At 46.0% G+C, this 18,403-nt stretch overlaps 1 protein-coding gene and 1 long non-coding RNA gene across 5 annotated transcripts in view; one reads left to right on the top strand and one right to left on the bottom strand.

Moving 5' to 3' along the window:
* Positions 1–11,637: 11,637 nt before the first annotated feature.
* LOC149872170 (uncharacterized) lies at positions 11,638–16,720 on the bottom strand. Its single transcript, XR_016440366.1, has 3 exons — positions 16,607–16,720; positions 12,846–13,058; positions 11,638–12,303 (listed from the first exon to the last, which is right to left on the bottom strand). It is a non-coding gene; the product is annotated as an uncharacterized LOC149872170 (long non-coding RNA).
* A 119-nt stretch (positions 16,721–16,839) lies between these two features.
* The window catches only part of DICER1 (dicer 1, ribonuclease III), a 108,334-nt gene continuing 106,770 nt past the window's right edge, over positions 16,840–18,403 (top strand). For 2 of the 4 annotated variants that reach the window (XM_090033949.1, XM_090033950.1), the window contains exon 1: positions 16,840–16,974. The gene's annotated coding sequence lies outside the window, so the exon portion shown is untranslated. The remainder of the gene's footprint in view (positions 16,975–18,403) is intronic. The other 2 variants (XM_090033951.1, XM_090033952.1) reach the window with 1 other exon arrangement.

Below are 18,403 nucleotides of genomic sequence, written 5' to 3'. Positions count from 1 at the left end.
TTGTCTGCAAATGTTATTAATTAGCCATAGCACAGGCCAAGTTACTGGGCTAGTAAGGTGTTGATAGTTTGCCAAACACAGGAGGGGCCAAAAATCATCCACATTGGACTGGGCTATTAGGTCAGCCCTTGACTGACCCATTTTAATCAGAGACTAATCAAGTCTGGCTCCAACAGACAAAGGAAAGGATTAGGGGGAGGGGGGAAAGCAGGTTTATTCTTCAGTTAAAAGTATGGTAAATACTATGTAGAAGATTCAATGAGCTAGCTGCCTGGCTAAGGAATTCTGCATTGAATAAATGTGCCTCCTTGCCATAAGATTGGAGCCTATCATACACTTGCAGGCCATGTCTCCACAATAAACTTCCTGTGCTCCAGAGTAGCATCCTCATGAACATGGTGCTGTTCCAGACAGGTTTCTTCCTTAACCAAGAACAGTGAATCCACAACCATGTAGCATTTCTAGTGGGCTTATCAGTGCTTTTTAGTAACAAAAATGTCAGGCACCTTCTGGTTTAAGAGGTAGCTCACTCTAAATTGCAAGTGCAGCATGGTGTTTGAAGATGCCTTACTTTATCCCAATAATACTCCTATGGGATAGGAGGCAAGGCGCCTGGATACGTATTTCCTAAGTTTTATATTCTAGAAGCACTTGTACAGGTCCAGTTCTAGTCCTAGGGCCATCAGCTACAAAACTCCACATGACTTCAGTAGCATGAGTCCCTAGGTGCAATGAATGTTGAGACTATGGACCTGTGCTTTACAGGGAGATGTCGAGTGACATTAGAGCAGGGAGCAAAACAAAGATTTTTGCAACATCTGTTGCAATATATTGTCTGATTCTTCAACCAGGACCGGCCACTTTTGAATTGTTGTCCATAGGAAGGAATCACTTGACTATGCCAGTTAATCCATTGGACCCAGTCTGTCAAATTCACCCCTTGCCATTCAAATGCTTAAGACTAGAAAAGGAGTTTATTAGTATAGAAAATTATAATTAGGGCCAATGTGGACCCCATTTTCAAAAAAGGGAGGAGGGAGGACCTGGGCAACTATAGGCCTGTTAGTCTTACTTCAATCCTGAGGAAGCTCCTTGAGAAGATTATCCAGGAGCACCTCTGGGAGGGACCAGCAGGAGGGATGATGCTCAGGGACAACCAGCGTGGGTTCATGAGGGGCAGACCTGTCAGACCAACCTGGCTGGTTTCTACAATCAGGTGACAAAAATCACTGGATGCCGGTGTTGCAGTGGATGTAGTCTTTCTGGACTTCAGGAAGGCCTTTGACACTGTCTCCTACCCCATTCTCATTAAAAAGCTAGGCAACTGTGGCATTGATGCCTACACAGTCAAATGAGTCACAAGTTGGCTGAGGGACCGCACGCAGAGAGTGGTGGTGGACAGGTCATATTTGACCTGGAGGGATGTAGGCAGTGGGGTCCCCCAGAACTTGGTCCTTGGGCCTGCACTGTTTAATCTCTTTATTAGTGACTTGGACAAGGGGGTGAAAAGCACCCTGTTCAAATTCGCTGATGACACCAAGATTTGGGGTGAGGTGGGCACGCTAGAAAGGAGGGACAGAATACAGCTTGACCTGGACAGGTTACAGGGGTGGGTGAATGAGAATAGGATGGGATTCAATACTGACAGGGTGCTGCACTTGGGCAGTAAGAACCAGCACCACACCTACAGGCTGGGGAACTCCCTTCTCATCAGTGCAGAGGCAGAAAAGGATCTTGGAGTCATTATCGATTCTAAAATGAACGTGGGCCGCCCATGTGACAATGCAGTCAGTAAGGCTAATGACACCTTGCCATGCATCCACAGATTCATTGCAAGCAGGGCCACGGAGGTGATCCTCCCTTCCACGCAACACTGGTCAGGCCACAGTTGGAGTATTGCGTCCAGTTCTGGGCGCCACACTTTAGGAGAGATGTGGCTAGCATCAAGAGGGTCCAGAGGAGGGCCACTCGCATGATCCGGGGACAGCAGGGAAGACCCCACGAGGAGAGGCTACAGGACCTGAACCTGTTCAACCTTCACAAGAGAAGGCTGAGAGGGGATCTAGTGGCCAGCTATAAACTTACCGGGGGGACCAGAGGGGAATGGGAGAGACTCTGTTCCCCCATGCACCTCCCGGAGTAACAAGGAATAATGGCCACAAGTTGTTTGAGAGTAGATTCAGGCTGGACATTAGAAGACACTATTTCACAGTCAGGGCGGCTAGGATCTGGAACCAACTTCCAAGAGAAGTGGTGCTGGCTCCTACCTTGGGGGCCTTTAAGAGGAGGCTCAACATTTACCTGGCTGGAGTCATATGATCCCAGTATTCTCTCCTGCCCAGGGCAGAGGGTTGGACTTGATCTACTTAGGTACCTTCCGACCCTACATCTATGAATCTATTAATCATCTATGAAACTAGCAAATGAGCACAGAACAGAAAGGAAAAGTACAATAACAACAAGGTAAAACTTTACCCTACTAAGTTATTTTGTTTTCCCCCCTTCTCTGTGGGGTCACAGCACACAGTAGATAACAATCCATCTTAAGTGACAGGTCTGATCCCAACATGGGCATTTAAACTAAGGACAGAAATTGCACATAAACTGGTATAAGTGATTGGAAACTGATTCAAATCTGTAATACAACAGAAGTTCAGTGCATATATACTGCTTTCAGAATAGCTTAAACTGGTTTAAAATAAAGCAGTAGTATCATACTGTAGGATGACTGTAGTATCAGACTCAACTGATTTAGGTTAAATTTGTTTATTGAACTTCTGTCCCAGATCCCCTCCAGATTCAAGTTAACTCACAGTCCCCCAGCATCCCAGGATGCTTCGTACCTTTCCAACTACCTGATCCCACCCCTCCACCCCCAACAGGATGGATGAGCTACTGTTGGCCCAAGTTGTCTGCTCCAGTTGAGCAGGGAGGTATGCTCCAGTGACCCCTGGCTTCTGGCCTGAGCCACTGCAGGCATGTGGCTGCATTTCTGGAGTCAAAAGTGAATATCTGTTCATTTGCCTATCACGTCAATCTATGCAGCTTAAACTAACCTGAGAAGATTGAATTGATTCAGCCTCAGAGTTTTTGACTGTCTGTTCTTAGCTCGAATGTTCTAACTTGTACAATCTAGGGGAAAAGGATGGGACATTTGAAGAATCATGTCCATGTGAGAAATATGTTGGTCAGAAAAGAAGAACCAAGGAAACTGTGTTAACAAACCAAGAGGACTCCTAACTGAATATACAAAGGCGGCAGAGCTACTCAACAGTCTTCACAAAAAAATTAAGCTGCCAGACTCCTAATAAGGATTATCTGGATAAGGAAGGGGCCAAGCTAAGGGAGATAACAAAAAGACAGTCAGACAGCTTTTTTTGGTTCTGAATGAATTCAAGTCAACAGGATTGTATGAGCTTCATCCCTGGGTCCTGAAGGAAGTAGCAGAGGAGATCTCAGAGCCCTTGGCAATCATCTTCATGAAGTCAGAGGAGATGGACCAGGTACCGGAGGACTGGAAAAGGACCAACATAGTGCCCCTCTTTAAAAAACACAGGAAGGAGGACCCGTGGAGCTACAGACTGATTAGCCTCACTTTAGTACCTGGGAAGTTACTGGAGCGTATTCTAAGGAAGGCCATCTGCAAGCATCTGGTGGTGGCTGGTTGCAAGCATTCAGCATGGATTTATGAAAAATCATGTCAAACAAACCTGATCTACTTCTTTGGCAATGTAACTACTTGGGTGAATTAAGTGAATGCTGCAGATATAGCGTATCTGGACTTCAGCAAGGCTTTTGACAAGGTCCCACATGACCTTCTCATAAAAAAAACCTGGAGAAGTATGGGCTAGATAAAACTACTACAAATTGGATAGATAACTAGCATAATAGTTGTAAACAGAATAATTATTAATGGGCCTATGTCAAAATTAGGCAGGACGTTTTGAGTGGAGTCTTACAGGGGTTTGTCCTGGACCGAGTGCTGGTCAACAATTGGGATGCTGACATAGAAAGCTCCCTGAGCAAGTCTGCAGATAACAAAAAATGTGAAGGACTGTGAACATGTTAGAGGATGTGAAAACAATTCAGAAGAATCCTGACAGATTGGAAAGTTGGACTAGAGCTAACAGGATGAAGTTCAATGGGTACATCTACAGAATATGCTTTACTGTGCAATAACATAGTTTACTGTGCAGTAAGCATGTGTATCTACACGTGCACATGCTTCTTGAGCAGTAAACCTTGCTAATTGGCAAGTAAATTTGCTACCTGCAAATACAAGTAGCAAATTGACTTTCATAGAATCATAGAAAATTAGGGTTGGAAGGGACCTCAGGAGGTCACCTAGTCCAACTCCATGCAAATCTGCTCCTGCTTCCTTGCATGTGTAGATACCTGCCCAGGAGCATTTGCTCATGAGTAAATGTATTTTGGATCAAATGCATGTGTAGATGCACCCACTGTGGACAAATGCAAGGTGCTGCACCTTGGGAAGAATAATGAAAAACCCAAATATAAAATGGGGAACACCTGGCGGGATGGCAGCTCTATGGAAAAGGACTTTGGAGTCTTGGTACACCACAGACCCAATATGATGTAGTAATATGATGCAGTTGCACAAAAAGTGAATGCAGTTTTTGGATGCATCAATAAGCATTAGGTGCAAGACACAGGAGGTGATAGTGTCTTTCTACTCGGCACTGGTTAGTACTCATCTGGAATAGTGTGTGCAGTTCTGTGCTCCACCTTTTAAAAAGGATGTGGAGAAGTTAGGGCACTGAGGCAGCAACAAAGATGGTAAAGGGCTTGGAAAGCAAGTCATATGAGGAGAGGCTGAAGGAGCTAGGCATGTTCAGCTTGTGGAATAGGTGCTTAAGAGGGGACATGATAACAGTTTTAAAATACTTGAAGGGCTGCCATAAAAAATAGAGGAAGTACCTGTTCTCTCTTGCTGCAGAGCAGGATGTAGACTAATGGCTTGAAGTCACAGCAAAGTAATTGTAGATTGGATATCTGGAAAAACTTCTTCACTATGAGAGTAGTGAGGCAGTTAAATAAAGTGCCTAGGGAAGGCATTGGACTCTTCATCACTGGAGGTACTCAAGAAGAGGCTGCATCCAGTTCTGCACTCCTCCATCCAATTCTGGGCTCCACAATTTTAAAAGGATGTGGAGAAGCTTGAGAGAGTGCAGAGGAGAGCCACACACATGATCAGAGGGCAGGAGAACAGGTCTTATGATGAGAGGCTGAGAGCCATGGGACTCTTCAACCTGAAAAAGTGCAGGCTCAGGGGGGACCTGCTGATTGTGTATAAGTATATAAGGGGTGTACATCGGCATCTCGGGGAACACCTGTTCACCAGAGCACCCCAAGGAATGACAAGGTCAAATGGTCATAAACTCCTCCAAGACCTTCAGGGCTTTGCTGGTGGTTCCGCTCCCCCCCACCCCCTTTTTTTTCCTGCTATATAGGCCAGGATGTTTTTAAGCTTCCCTAGGGGTACTGTGTTTTGGCCAGAACTAAGACTAAGGACTGCAACTGAGGTGTGTTGATTCTTTTGCTAGGAGCAAAGCTGGAAGTTTCTGGCTAGAAGGTCTTGCCCCTCTGCTCAGGGTCAGACTGATTGCCGTATTTGGAGTCAGGAAGGAATTTTACCCCATGGTCAAATTGATATGGACTGCGGGGGTTTTTGCCTTCCTCCGTAGTGGTGGATGTGGCCCTCTATCCAGGACCTCTTGAGTGTACATTGACAAAACATTATAGAAGCAGGACATTTGATGCTGTGGTTCCCTTACTTCACCTGTGGCAGATTAGGGTGTTAGGTCTATGTTGTGTCAGGGTTGAGGGTAGTCTTATATAAACTTGAGACTATAGTTGTATGGGATGTTTTGGATAGAGATGATCTTGCCTCTGGGGGCAGGACTAGATGACCTCTGGAGTTCTCTTCCACCCCTATTTCTCTATGTCTCTAACCTACAATCTCTGTTACAAGACACTAATAGCATGAATATCTGTTCTTGTTGAGTGACTTCTTGTAATGATTTACAAAGTTATTATTCAGGACAACTCCTTACAATCCTTTCTGAAAGGCCTTCCCAATGATTATAACCATTCCTTGGTTGGGAATGCTGCTGGCCACTGACTATTTTTAACATAACCTTTGAATCAAATCCATCAGAGTTGATCAAAGCAAAATGTACAGCACCATCTGCTGTAGATACTTTGAAGTAATTATCTTCACATACATACTTTATTTCTAGTCTCCACATCTGAGAAACTTAACTAGATATACATTTATCAAGAAAATAATCTAGCCATCGCATTTATCAGCCATCCTTGTATATAGTAAGTAAGTTTGTGTTACAATGTAATATTTCTCTTAAGCTTGTCAGATAAGAATGGGTATAAATGAGTATATTATAATTCTTAATCCATAACACTTCCTACTATCCTTACAAGTATACACATTTCACATAGGGCTATGTGATCTGAACAAGGTAATACACAGCTTCCAGGAGAAGTCCAGGGTCACATTCTCAGTTATCCTTGTGCAAGCCATTGCTTAACTGGAGTAAAAACTAGACAAAAATGGATTTTAGTCACTTTCATCAGTGGATATTAAATCTGAAAACACAGAAGGAGCAGATCTGTTGATTAAGGGTGTGCTATTTTCACAATTTTTTTAAAGAGTTCAAGAAGGATGCCAAAGAAATGAGGACCATGTAAATATTATTTGCACCTTGGAACCTTTATCTTTATTTATAGGTGGTCAGCAAAAGGCAAAGATCATGAAATCCTGTGGCTCATATGATTTTCCAAGGAGTTCTGAGGTGCCCAAATGTAACTGAAATGCTCTTGAATTTCTTTTAAAGTCCAAACCTAGATTTTTAAAAATGGACTCTGGGTGTAGCCCCAGCCCTTGTGTCCAGAACTGAACCTGTACTTTTGCATTGACATTAAGCTGCAGGTGCAGATATATATCACAAGCATTTGTGCCTGCCATTCACTGCAGCTTAAAAAATGTTGTTGCAAAGTTATGAGTTAAAAAAAATAGTGGCCAGATTCTGGTTCAGTAGAAAATCAAATTCTAAGTGGCTAGGAAAAGTCCAAGCAAAGACTATACTAGTGTGTTGCAAAAGTGAGAATGTGAACAGCATCTTTTGCTGCCCAGAATTTTATTCAAGCTCCTGGACATACCACCTTGTAGATAATGGTTTCTTTCAAAGTACATTAGTAGTGTAGTAACAAAACAGCGTTGTGGCTAGTATCAACCTCAGAGAACAATAGAGGTCACATTGATTCATTGTAACGAGTATCTTCAGAATCCATTTTAGAATTTGACTAGGTAAACAAAGCCAAAAATGTACAAAGCCTTTCTTTTTTCCCTGGCATAATTTCAAAATTAATGCTATGAACCAATGTAATATGCTGATTTAAGAAAAAAAATTAAAATGTGCAATTGTGATCATTTTTAGCACAAACATAAAGACTTATTTCCCTTGACAGAACAACAACAATTAAAAGAAGATATTCACAACGGTATGAATTTTGAAATGGAAAAATAAATGACCCTGGCAGGCTTTATCATACAGATTAGAACATCAAAAGTTATAGCATCCACACAATAGTAAAGCCATAATTTAATGCAATATGTAGGGAAGCCATTCCAGTGTTTATTATTCAATTCTGCCAACCTGTTAAATATGAAAAAAGTTACTGGGTGTCCAGCAAATTGAAATGCACTAGATCCTGTATTTGTTTACCATTCTGTACTGCAGAGGTTACTGTACACAGGTTTGTGTTAAAATATTTCATGATAACATCTGAATTTATGATTTAGGCATGTATTCATAAAATCCATTTTCACAATAAAAGCAAATGACATGAAATAATTTCTGCTTGCAAAGCGGAAAATTAATCCAATTTATAAAAGACAATAGAATAATAAAATACAGCATAAGTGTGATCCTTGCTGTATTGTTACAACAAATCCTCCTGTCAGCAGGAGATTAATTAAGAATGTAATTAGGGAGAAACCACCTCTTTATAGGAAGGCAGATTCCTAAAATTTTCTCTTACTGAGAGACTGTGGGCTTATTTCCCCTGCCTCAGCTCTCAGTTTAGAACTGTGATTTCCCAGTTTGCCCTTACACTGAACCTTCCCCAATCAGATATAATTTGTCTCTTGAAAAGTGGCCTGCAAAGGTTTTTTAAGGACTGTTTTTCTGCTATATTTTATGTTAGAAATAATTAAGGATGCCAATTTCCTCCATTGCTCCAGCTCTGAGTGGAAAAAAATAGACCCATGTGTTCTGACAACTCCCACTGGATCACATTGAACAGCTGCTCCTCTTCCCCCGGTTTTGTCACAGGATATAATTATTCTCCCAACCCTAAAAAACAGAAGGATGCTCCTTGCATGCAGTAAAAATAAAAAGACTCTGCAGAAGAAGTGCTCTCAGCTTCACTCAAGGTTTGACCCACGTGGCAGGTGAAAATGCAGTTAATTTAATAACAATTTACTTTTCTGTAAAACCTTGTATCTATGGTTCTCAGAGCTCTTTACAAATGCCAAATAAGCCTCCCAATACTACAGTTAAATAGATCAGTATTTAATACTATTACCAGGCTTATTTTGGAACTGAGGACACTGAAATATAGAGTACATTTTGTGAAGCCACAGGGCAGATACATGGTAAAACTGAGCTAGACCAAAGGAGTCCAGATTACTAGAGCCAGAACCTTGCCACATCTACGGATTTGTACTGGTGGAATGAGGAGAACAGGTGGGCTGCAGTGGCTTTTTGCTATCTTTCCACTTCATATATTCTTGATGAAGTAGTAGGGAGCTGCTTCAACCTGTGGTACAAAATGTAAGCAGTCTCAAGGCTCTGCTAACTTGCACCAGCTGGAACAGCCTCTAGGCACTGTTCTCCTGCCTTCAGATCAGCACAGTTGAGCCTGCTTCACTCACTATGCCAGGTATATGCTAGGAGTAAGTGGTATAGAGCCAGCTATGTGTCTCTGCACTACCCAGATATTCCCCTATACAGGAACCACTATGCATCCAGCTGGTTAGTTTCATAGTTTCATAGTTTCTAGGGTCAGAAGGGACCTGAGCAGATCATCTAGTCCGACCCCCTGCCATGGCAGGAAAGAATACTGCGGTCAAACGACCCCAGCAAGATGTGCATCTAACCTTCTCTTAAACACCCCCAGGGTAGAAGCCTGCACCACTTTTCTTGGAAGTTGGTTCCAGACTAGCCGCCCTGACCGTGAAGTTGCTACTTGGTGCTGCTGGAATGATGGTGCACAGAGGATGGCCGGGGTGGGGAGTCTGGCCACCATCCCCCCATGGCAGCAGACAGATATCATCCTTGTTCAGGCATAATACTTTTTTATGGAAGGATAAAATGCAAGCATGCAGATGTCCTTGCCCCTTGTTATGACACAAATGCCCAAAAATGGGCTATACAATTCCCACTAACAGTTTTTGCCACTTTATGGTGGTGGATGTCTATAAGCTTATGATGTAATACATGTGCCCCAGAAATTCTCCTGAGCAGGATTCCAGGGGTACATATTTCATGCTGCCTAGCCCTAATCCCAGGCAAATGTCAGCAACCACAGAACAGAGATCCCATGGGGGATTCCCTAAGCCTGCAAACCTATACCCTGGGTCAAGCCTGAAGCCATGGCAGTGGCAGGGTCCTGACTCTGCAGGACAACAGCTCTGGGTGACACCTGTTCCTACCAATCAAGCAGATAACCTGCTCTGGGACACATCCTGACACAGCTCACCTTTCCATAAAAACACCTTTTGTAGCCTATGTTACAAGTATGTCACATCCTATTGTCCTCACTTAAACGATGAAGTTATTTGGTCCTCATCAGTAAAGTCTAAGCACCTCCTACGTGTTTATATTAAGTAATAATTGTTATATTAACTAATAATTGTTATAATTGCTCCCTTTCTTCCAGCCCAGAGGGAGGCAATGTTTTTGGCCTGAGTGCTAAAAAACCCACAATGTCTACCTTGTAAGATGCCGGAGTGCTGGCATGCCAGAAAAACAAAACCCAGGCAGGAGGTACATGTCAGGATGCACTGCATGTTAATAATCATAAATGTTGCTTTTTCTTTACAGTAAATACCACGTTTTCTAAAAATTCTAACCCTGGTGACGATAAATAAAACTTCATATACTAAGTTTGTTGTGTATTTTTTTTGTGAAGCACGTTGTGATGACAGAGAGGAAAAAAAAGAGAAAGAGGGAAAGAAAAGAAAAGAGAGAAAGAGAGAAGAGGGAAACAGAAGAAAGAAAAAAAGAAAAGGAGAGAGATAAAAAAGGAGAGGAGAGCGAGAACCAGAAACACATGCTCGTGCACACACACAGTCATACATGCACAGACACAGAGAACCAGACACACACGCAAACACGCACCCAGAACCAGAAAAACATGTGCACAGACACACACAGAACCAGGTGCACACATGTCTACAGAAACACACAGAACCAGGCACACAGACACACATGCACACACACAGACACACACAACCACACACACACACACTCATACACACACACATGGCTGGGCTGCTGGGCTGCAGGACAAAGACCAATCTGACGATGCCCCAGCCCAGCACAGCCCCTGTGCTTCCCTAGGGAGCTGGCCCCTGGGCTGCGGTGCAGCCTGCTGAGCCCCGGCCCCGGCCCTGGCCCCAGCCCACAGCCGCCCATCAGCCAACTGTCTCCTTCCAGTGGGGGGATGCTGAGCAGGGCCCCCTGCCCCAGGGCTAGGGCTGCGGCTGCGCTGCTGCAGGAAGGCGGGGATGGGAGGGGAATGGGGGCAGCACAATCCTGGCCCTGCTGTTCTCACCTTGGGCTCTCCTTGGCCAAGAGGTCTTGATGCAGCTGCAACAGCTGTGAGAAGCCAGGGCAATGCTGGTGGGAGGTTGAGAGTGTTATAGCCAGCCCAGAATTCACCTTAGCACCCCACTGTAGCCACCCCTCCTAGTGCTGCTGCTGCCTGCCCCACGCAGCTGAGCCCGCAAAGGTGCAATGCTCCAGCCAGGGGTGGTGCCAGCCTCTTCCCGGTGAGGGGGCTGGGCTTGGAGCTGGTGGAAGTGGGGTGGGCTCAGCTGCACAAGGTGGGCGAGTGGTGGCAGTGGCGACACTGGGAGGGGTGGAGCCCCCAGCCCAGCCCAGCCCTCCCACTGGGAAGAGTCTGGTGCCGCCCCTGTTCTGGAGCCCTGGCGTCAGCTTCCTACCAGCGGGTGCACGTGCATCTCAAGAGTGGCTGGTAGGGGAGGGGCCAGGGTTGTGCTGCCTCAGGCCTCTCCCCTGCCATCTGATCTGAGGGGCACATGCAGCTGTTGGTGCTATGGAGCTGATACTTGGGCTCCAGAGCCCACCACAGGTTTGCAGCCTCCTGGCTGCTTGCTGGGAGCAGCCTGGGCTCAATGACTGGCAGCAGCTGCCCAGAGCCCAGACCAGTGGTGGCATGCTGAGCAAAATGGCCTCACGTGCCATGCTCTGGCATGTGTGCCAGAGGCTGCCAACCCCTTTTCCAGACTTTGCTGTAGGTGAAACAGCCTGATCAGTTACAGATGTACAGGAGTGTTAAGGACTTAATGAAGAAAAATTTATTAGGACAAAATTGACTTTGAACTGAATTCTGTATTTAGTGAAGAGGTATTACAGAGAGCTGAGCACTGGATGATGTGCTGATACAGAAGTCCACTGCTTTAATTTGTACCAGCTGGAGCTTTGCCATGATGTGTGGCTTTGTTCTTAGATACAATAGCCTAGCTCTTCCAGCATAATGCAGTTGCTTTGTGCTTTTCAAACAGCATGCTTGGCTACTTAGGATTACCAGAGTGATTCTTTTCTCACGGTATAAAATTGCTGCTGGTATTGGGCTGTGGCCATGGTGAAAAGGACTTGGTTTTACCATCTCAAACTCAAGAGTAGCACTTGACAGTTCTTTGCCTGAGCCATGAGCTTGGGGCTGTGGCCAACTATCTAGGCCAATGAGCTACCCTGCCCAACTCTGGAATTCATGAATGTACAGCTCACTAGGAGCAGGTTTTCTGACTGAGAGGGTGGGATTCAGTCTAGCTGGTCACAAAGCAGTCTGTATGTTGTTAGAGGGAATGAGCAGCAAGCAGTTAAAAAGGACTCCCAGGCTGCTGCAAAGAGAAGGTGGTGGTAGGTCAGCTTGTTCCAAGTACAGTACCTGAGAGTATGCCAGGCATAGTCACAGTCTAGGAAGAATGTTGGAAAGTCCATCAGTAACTAGCACCTGGTGGTAGAAAAGGTCACAATGTCTCTGCCTAAGTAGCTTAAAAATTGTTACAATGAATAGATACAGGTATATATGCCAGGGGGGAGCTGAGGAGGAGAAGGGGATCCACAAAAAGTTAGGCTTTCTTAATCCTATTGCTCCTTTTTAATCACTTTCTCCTTTAATAAGCAGTGCTTGTGCATCCTGTAGTTGCTTTAACCCATGTTCAGTTTTACAGCCTGTCTCACTTGGTTTCCATTCACATTATTCTTCTGTGCCAGCGCAGCAGCTCCCACATGACTCCTGCCTGCAGGCTACTCTGCTGGGCTGGTACCTAAAGAAACAACTCTAATGCAACACCTCATGTCAGGTCCCACATCTCCTCCAAATACTTTGGCCCTCCCAGGTCCCAAAACACACTGCCTTATCAATACACTTCTCACCTACTGTCCTTCTGCCTATAACCAACCTTTCTTCCTTCAGCTGATTCATGGCCAAAGCACAGATTCATCACCCTGCAGCTTAATTTAAATCTAAGGACAAATAAGCATTTTTCTTACCAGAATTAACACCTTGGTTTTGCCTGGCTTTAAGTTTAGCCAGCTGTTCTTTGAGGTTCTGCTATCAGCTCAGGGTAGACCACGTAATCACAAGATGGGAAATGTTGGCATCTATTTTTGATATAAAAAGAAAAGATGTCTTCTGTATCCAAGTGGTATCTCAGTCCATATTTTCTCAGTGTCTTCACATTGATGATTAAGCACTGAGGGATTCTGCAAATGAAGTCATTACAGGTAGAGAAAGAGTTAACCACTACAGTCTTTTGGGTTTGATCTGAGCAGCACTTCAGGGCATTCCTGTGGCTGTTTGGATGTGGCAATAGCTAGTGATATACCACAGAAATGAAGCAGGGTGCATACAGATCTATTATTCACTGTTATTCACTACAGCTTTGATTCTCAACCTTTTCAGACTTAAGGCACTTATCATTAGACAGGTGAAGTGAGCACCTGTCAAAAGATGCCAGCTTTTAGCTTTCATTTGTTTTTTGATGACAGAAAAAATAATAGACCAATTCTTCTGTTGCAAAGAACTCAGAAAGACCATAATAGGTTAGAATGTTTTTAAAGCTATTGATTCCTATTTAAAAATCTCTGGGTTTATCTTGTAAATCACATGTAGGTGTTTGCACATCTAACAGTGCTATTATTGCATGGGACCCTTAAAAGGCTCTCACCCTATCCAAGGGTGTTATACCCTCACTGGGTGTTATACCCCCACTGCTAGAGCAACAGGTGCAGGAGCCACAGAGTAAGGGCTTTGGACTGTATATACTCTTAAACAGAGGGATGTAGTTAGCTGTGTTAGTCTGAAATCAGTAGAAGGCAGGGTAGATATGCACTCTGTAAACTAATCAAAGTAGATGTATATAGCATAAGCTTTTCTATAGCTCACTTCATCAAATGCTGTGAAATGATGCACTGAATTCAGAGTATACAAAGGAGAGAGAAGTTAGAATACAAAAGAGGGGGGCAGGAGAGAGGGGTGGAGGGGGCTGTGCTGAAAGAAACAAGCAAAAATACCATAGGAACAAGAAGTCACAAAAGCTTATCCAGATGAGATAAGAATCTAGGTTTAAACCGTACTTAACACAATCCACTGTTCAAATCAGTTTTTTAAAGTTTGCTGAGAACAGCCACCCTCAGGTCAGCAAGTGTCCAGGGAGGTTGAAGTGTTCTGCCACAGTTTTGTGTGCCGCACTGCACATGACATCAAAGCAGCGTTCATTCAGTCATGTAGGGACAGCCCTATTTGTCCAATGTAGACAACAGAGGGGCACTGTGAGCAGGTGGTGGCGTATATGACACGGGTGGAGTTACAACTCTCTGCTCCTTCATCTTTTGTATTATCATTTCTCTCTCCAGCATCGGTGAAATGAGCTTTAGCCCACAAAAACTTGTGCTCTCTTTTTTGTATTCTCTCTCTCTACTTTGGTTAGTCTATAGGGTGCAAATCTACCCTGCCTTCTGCATTATTAAAAACATGACCATGTACAACATGGGGTCTGATCCAGATTGCGGCCTTCAGCTAGGGTGGGCCCTCTGAGTGAGACCACAGTGCAAATTATGACTGGTGATAAGTTGATATGATCTCATTCACATGGAAGAGAAAAGACAACTTATTTGGAGATAGCTTTCTGAACCACATGGATTTTATGCAACGAGTCATGAAGAGGGTGCAATGCATGGAAGTCAGCATATTTTACCATGGAAAGAGAATTGCAATAGAATTAAGAAAGAATAAATTACTCCAGCAGCACCGAGATCAAGGGACAGAAGGTGTAAGAGAAAACGGCAATACAATCATAAAAAGCAGATGACCCTTGAAAAAGCAAATGATCTTTTTTCCCCTAAGATTAAAGATCGCTTCTTGCTGACAGTAAGCGACGTGTACTTCTCACTGACAGTAATGTGTAACCGTGAAACCAGTCTAAACTAGTCCAAGCTTGCTCTGTACCATGTTTTGTAATTTTATAACGGCAAGAGGAAAAACCTAGATGCCGCGCAACAATGTAGCAATGCAATGCTCAATGTATAAATACCAAGCTGTAAACTCAGTTCAGAGGGAACTCTCTGTCTTTGTGACACTGGGTGGCCCCCTCTGCAGAGAAATACATCATCTTGCCGACGCTCCCTCGTTCTCTGCCTAATTGATCATGGCTAGAAACGAGCCCAGCAAAAGGGATGAGATCAGTGCTCCTCAGTGTATGAGCACACCCTTTGGTGTATGGGTGCTACACAGTAGCTGAACAAATTTCCCCAACAAAGGGTTCTGGCAATGCTCAGGAGAGGATTCATGACCAAGACAGAAAAAGTCGGTTTGAGGGCCCTGATGCCCCTTATATTCTTGATTTTAGAGAGTTCAGGAGACAAAAAGTATAAAATGTACCAGTGCTGGCATGGGATGCCTGGCTTGTGGGGAGAGGGGAATTTTGTTACTGGCAACTAAGAGGGGGCTGGTATAGGGAGCAGCAGTTGCTGTGGGTGAGGAAAGAATTGGCAGTTGCCAGCAAACTCCAAACCCAGAGGCCCTGTGGAGTCTGCTGGGAGCTGGTGACGTGGTGAACAGGATGTTGGACATCCCAAGCATTCGACCTCTGTCCCTTTCCAGCCTCCTCCCAGGCGTGGAGCCGTGCAGCTGTGGACCACCTGGGGAGGGGTCCCTGAAACAGCTGGAAGCAGCTGCCAGTTCTTTCCTCGCCCCACAGCAAGTGCCCATCGCTTACATGACAAGAATGGTGACAAGACAATGACCCAACAGCACGTCTGTGGGCAGCTTGTATAAACAAGCACTAAATAAATGCACAGTAACCCAAGTTACAGTCCAGCAGTGCCAGCAAATGCCTTTTTTGTGACACTACTGTGCATGGCCTAATACTACTGCACAGTTGTATCATGTCACAGTTTTTGCCATGTGATGCTATTGCGCAGTAGTATCGTGGTATATTGTGGTACTGCACAGTCAGTGTCTTGTGTAGATGTGGCTAGTTAGTGATATAGCTCTACCCTGCCTTATGATTGACTCCAGACTAACACGGCTAATGACATCCCCCAGGCAAGACAGGCCGAGGCAGGTTGTTTTTGGGACTACCGCTAGCTTGTCAGGGTGACAAGGTGCTGGGGGTTGTTGTAGGCTTGCCAACTTGTTTGAATCCATTCTAGGTCGTCTCTGGAACACCAAAGTGGCCACGACACCCAACGCAAACTTGCCCGTGTGCTTGTGCCTATCCGTCACGGAGTACAGTGTGTCCACTTTACATCAGAAAGGCAAATGCACATTACTATTACGTTTTAAACACCTACTGGACTACTGTATAAGTCGGTTTTAACATTTGATATTTATTTTAATGAATGCCCTATCATTTTATCTCCCCGGTGACTCTCAGCAGCCTCCTGGAAATGTACATCTAATTCCTGGAGAGTCCAGGGCAATCGTGGAGGGTTGCCGGGGGCTGTCTGTCCAGCCCCCAACATGCCCTTAGCAGAGGGCGCTGGTGAAAGGCACTGTGGGACGGTGGAGGCTGGCAGAGATCAGCCCACCACCCGGGATTTTGCAGCGAGAGGGAAGGGAGGTCCTTGGGGAATGAACCCCCAGACCAGGCAGGGGGAGCCCTGTGGGCCGACCTCCCTCACATGCACTTCCAGGGAGGGGGCAGTCCCGCCCAGGGCTGTGCGCGCAGCGAGGGGAAGATACTCTCGCGCCTGCGGGCCGTGGAACCCACGGGAGTCCGTAGAAACCCCCGGCCTTCCTTCGAGCTTACCGTCTCCAGCCTCCTCATTGGCTAGCCTCTCAGCCTTTGACCTTTCCCCTCGCTTTCTCACCCAATCGCCTCCGCCCTCTCATGGGCCGAGGATGCAGAAAGGGTGTGACCGGGGCGGTGCGGTATTCTCAGAGCCTGTTTGCGCTCCTGGCGTGGGGCTGGCCTGTTGGGGCGGGTGGAGGGGCCGGGGCGGCGCGCCTTTTGTGTAGGGCCAGCGGCGCAGGGGGAGGCCGTCCCGGGCCCAGGTGAATGGAGGAACCTGACAGCTGGGGGGAGCGTGGCGGCGGCGGCGGGGAAATGGCGGCGGCAGCGGCACAATGAGGCGCAGCCTGTAGCGGGGCGGCTCCGCGCTGGGGCCCGTGCGGCAGGTAGGAGGAGGTGGTGACGGGCGCTGGGCCCATCTGCTCCGCGTCCCCCGCTCGGCCGCGCTGCTCTTTGTGCTCCGCGCCGCGCGGCTCCGGGCACTTCGCGGCCTCTCAGCCGGGGGCGTGGAGCCGCCTGCCGGGGCGGGAGGCGGAAGCGGCTCAGGAAAGAGGCGCCGCAGGGGGCGTGAGCAGGGCGCACGGCACAGGGAAGGGCCCCGGTGGTGGCGGATTTGCCCTCGCTCGAGACTACGGTTCGAGGCCCGCAAAGGGGCAGGAAGGTTACAATGAACACGAGGAAGCTTTGGGGGGTTTTTTTCAGGCAGGCCCCCAGAGGGGGTGGCAGGTCTAGGGGGTACGGGGCATGGCCTTTGCATCACAGCTTCTTGGACCTTAAATGGTGGAGGCTGCAAGTGGGATAGGAGCTGTGGGGAAAAGTCCTGGTCGGACACGGTTCAGTTCCCCTCGCATCTCTGCTGGCTGCTGCTGTGCGTGCTGGCAGTTCTTACATGCTTGTGTGCATTGTAGACTGTGCCAAGCAAATACGTGACCAGTGTTTGTAGGGGGAGGCTGGTGGGTCAGGAAAAATGTGAGGGGTGAGGATTTCTAAGGTGATACCTTGTACTGGACCAGCAGTGTGGTTGGTCTGTTACTTTACTGGACCCTAAGAACCTGGGACTTGAAGGCATTGACTTCAGGGCTGTTATCCCTGCTAATCTCTGCACTCCACAGGTGATAACAACCCTTTCCAACAGCCTTGCTCTTCCACTTAACAGACAGAAGTGCAGTTGAAAGGATAACCTGATAAGTACCTGAATATCTCTTATCTTGTTTTTTATTTACATGGAGCTTTGCACAGCTCAAGCTGTGTCAGGTTGCTTGCTTCCCCCTCCCTCCCCCCCACCTCCCCAACAGCCCCGAGGAAGGCCACTTTGCATCAAAAAGCTTGGCTGTAACTCTCCCAGCTATATAGTTGGTTTGCTAGATATTAACTATAAAAACCCTTGCTTCTCTGATATTTTAAGTTTTTTTGCATTGCTGCTGGTTTTGTAGTACAGGGACATAAAGAGCTTCTTTTTTACTGTATCACACCACAGGTCCATCTTGCCCATTATCCCATTGCACAGTGTCAGTGTGGATGCTGAAAGGGAGAGGGGATGGGGTATGACTAGGGTTATTCTCCTGTTCGTTTCCTGCTTCCAGCATTTAAGATCTAGGAAGCTCTGATTTATTCTGCTTCCAAAACAAAACTTTTAAGCATCAAGGAGGTTACTTTCATTAAAATACCATTTTATATATGGGAGTATCAGAGATGACAAATTATCTCTCACTGGTGGTAGAAGAGCAAAGAATTCTCTATTCTCTTTTTCTTGTGCATCAGCCCAGAAGCTGGGTGACATTCGTGCCCCATGCCACTGTATGAAACCGATCACCT

Source organism: Crocodylus siamensis, chromosome 2 (genome assembly GCF_052110815.1).
Source record: "Crocodylus siamensis isolate JL-2025a chromosome 2, ASM5211081v1, whole genome shotgun sequence".
Taxonomy (NCBI): Eukaryota; Metazoa; Chordata; order Crocodylia; family Crocodylidae; genus Crocodylus; species Crocodylus siamensis.
Note: the sequence above shows the minus strand (reverse complement) of the source record. Positions and strands in the feature narration are given on the sequence as shown.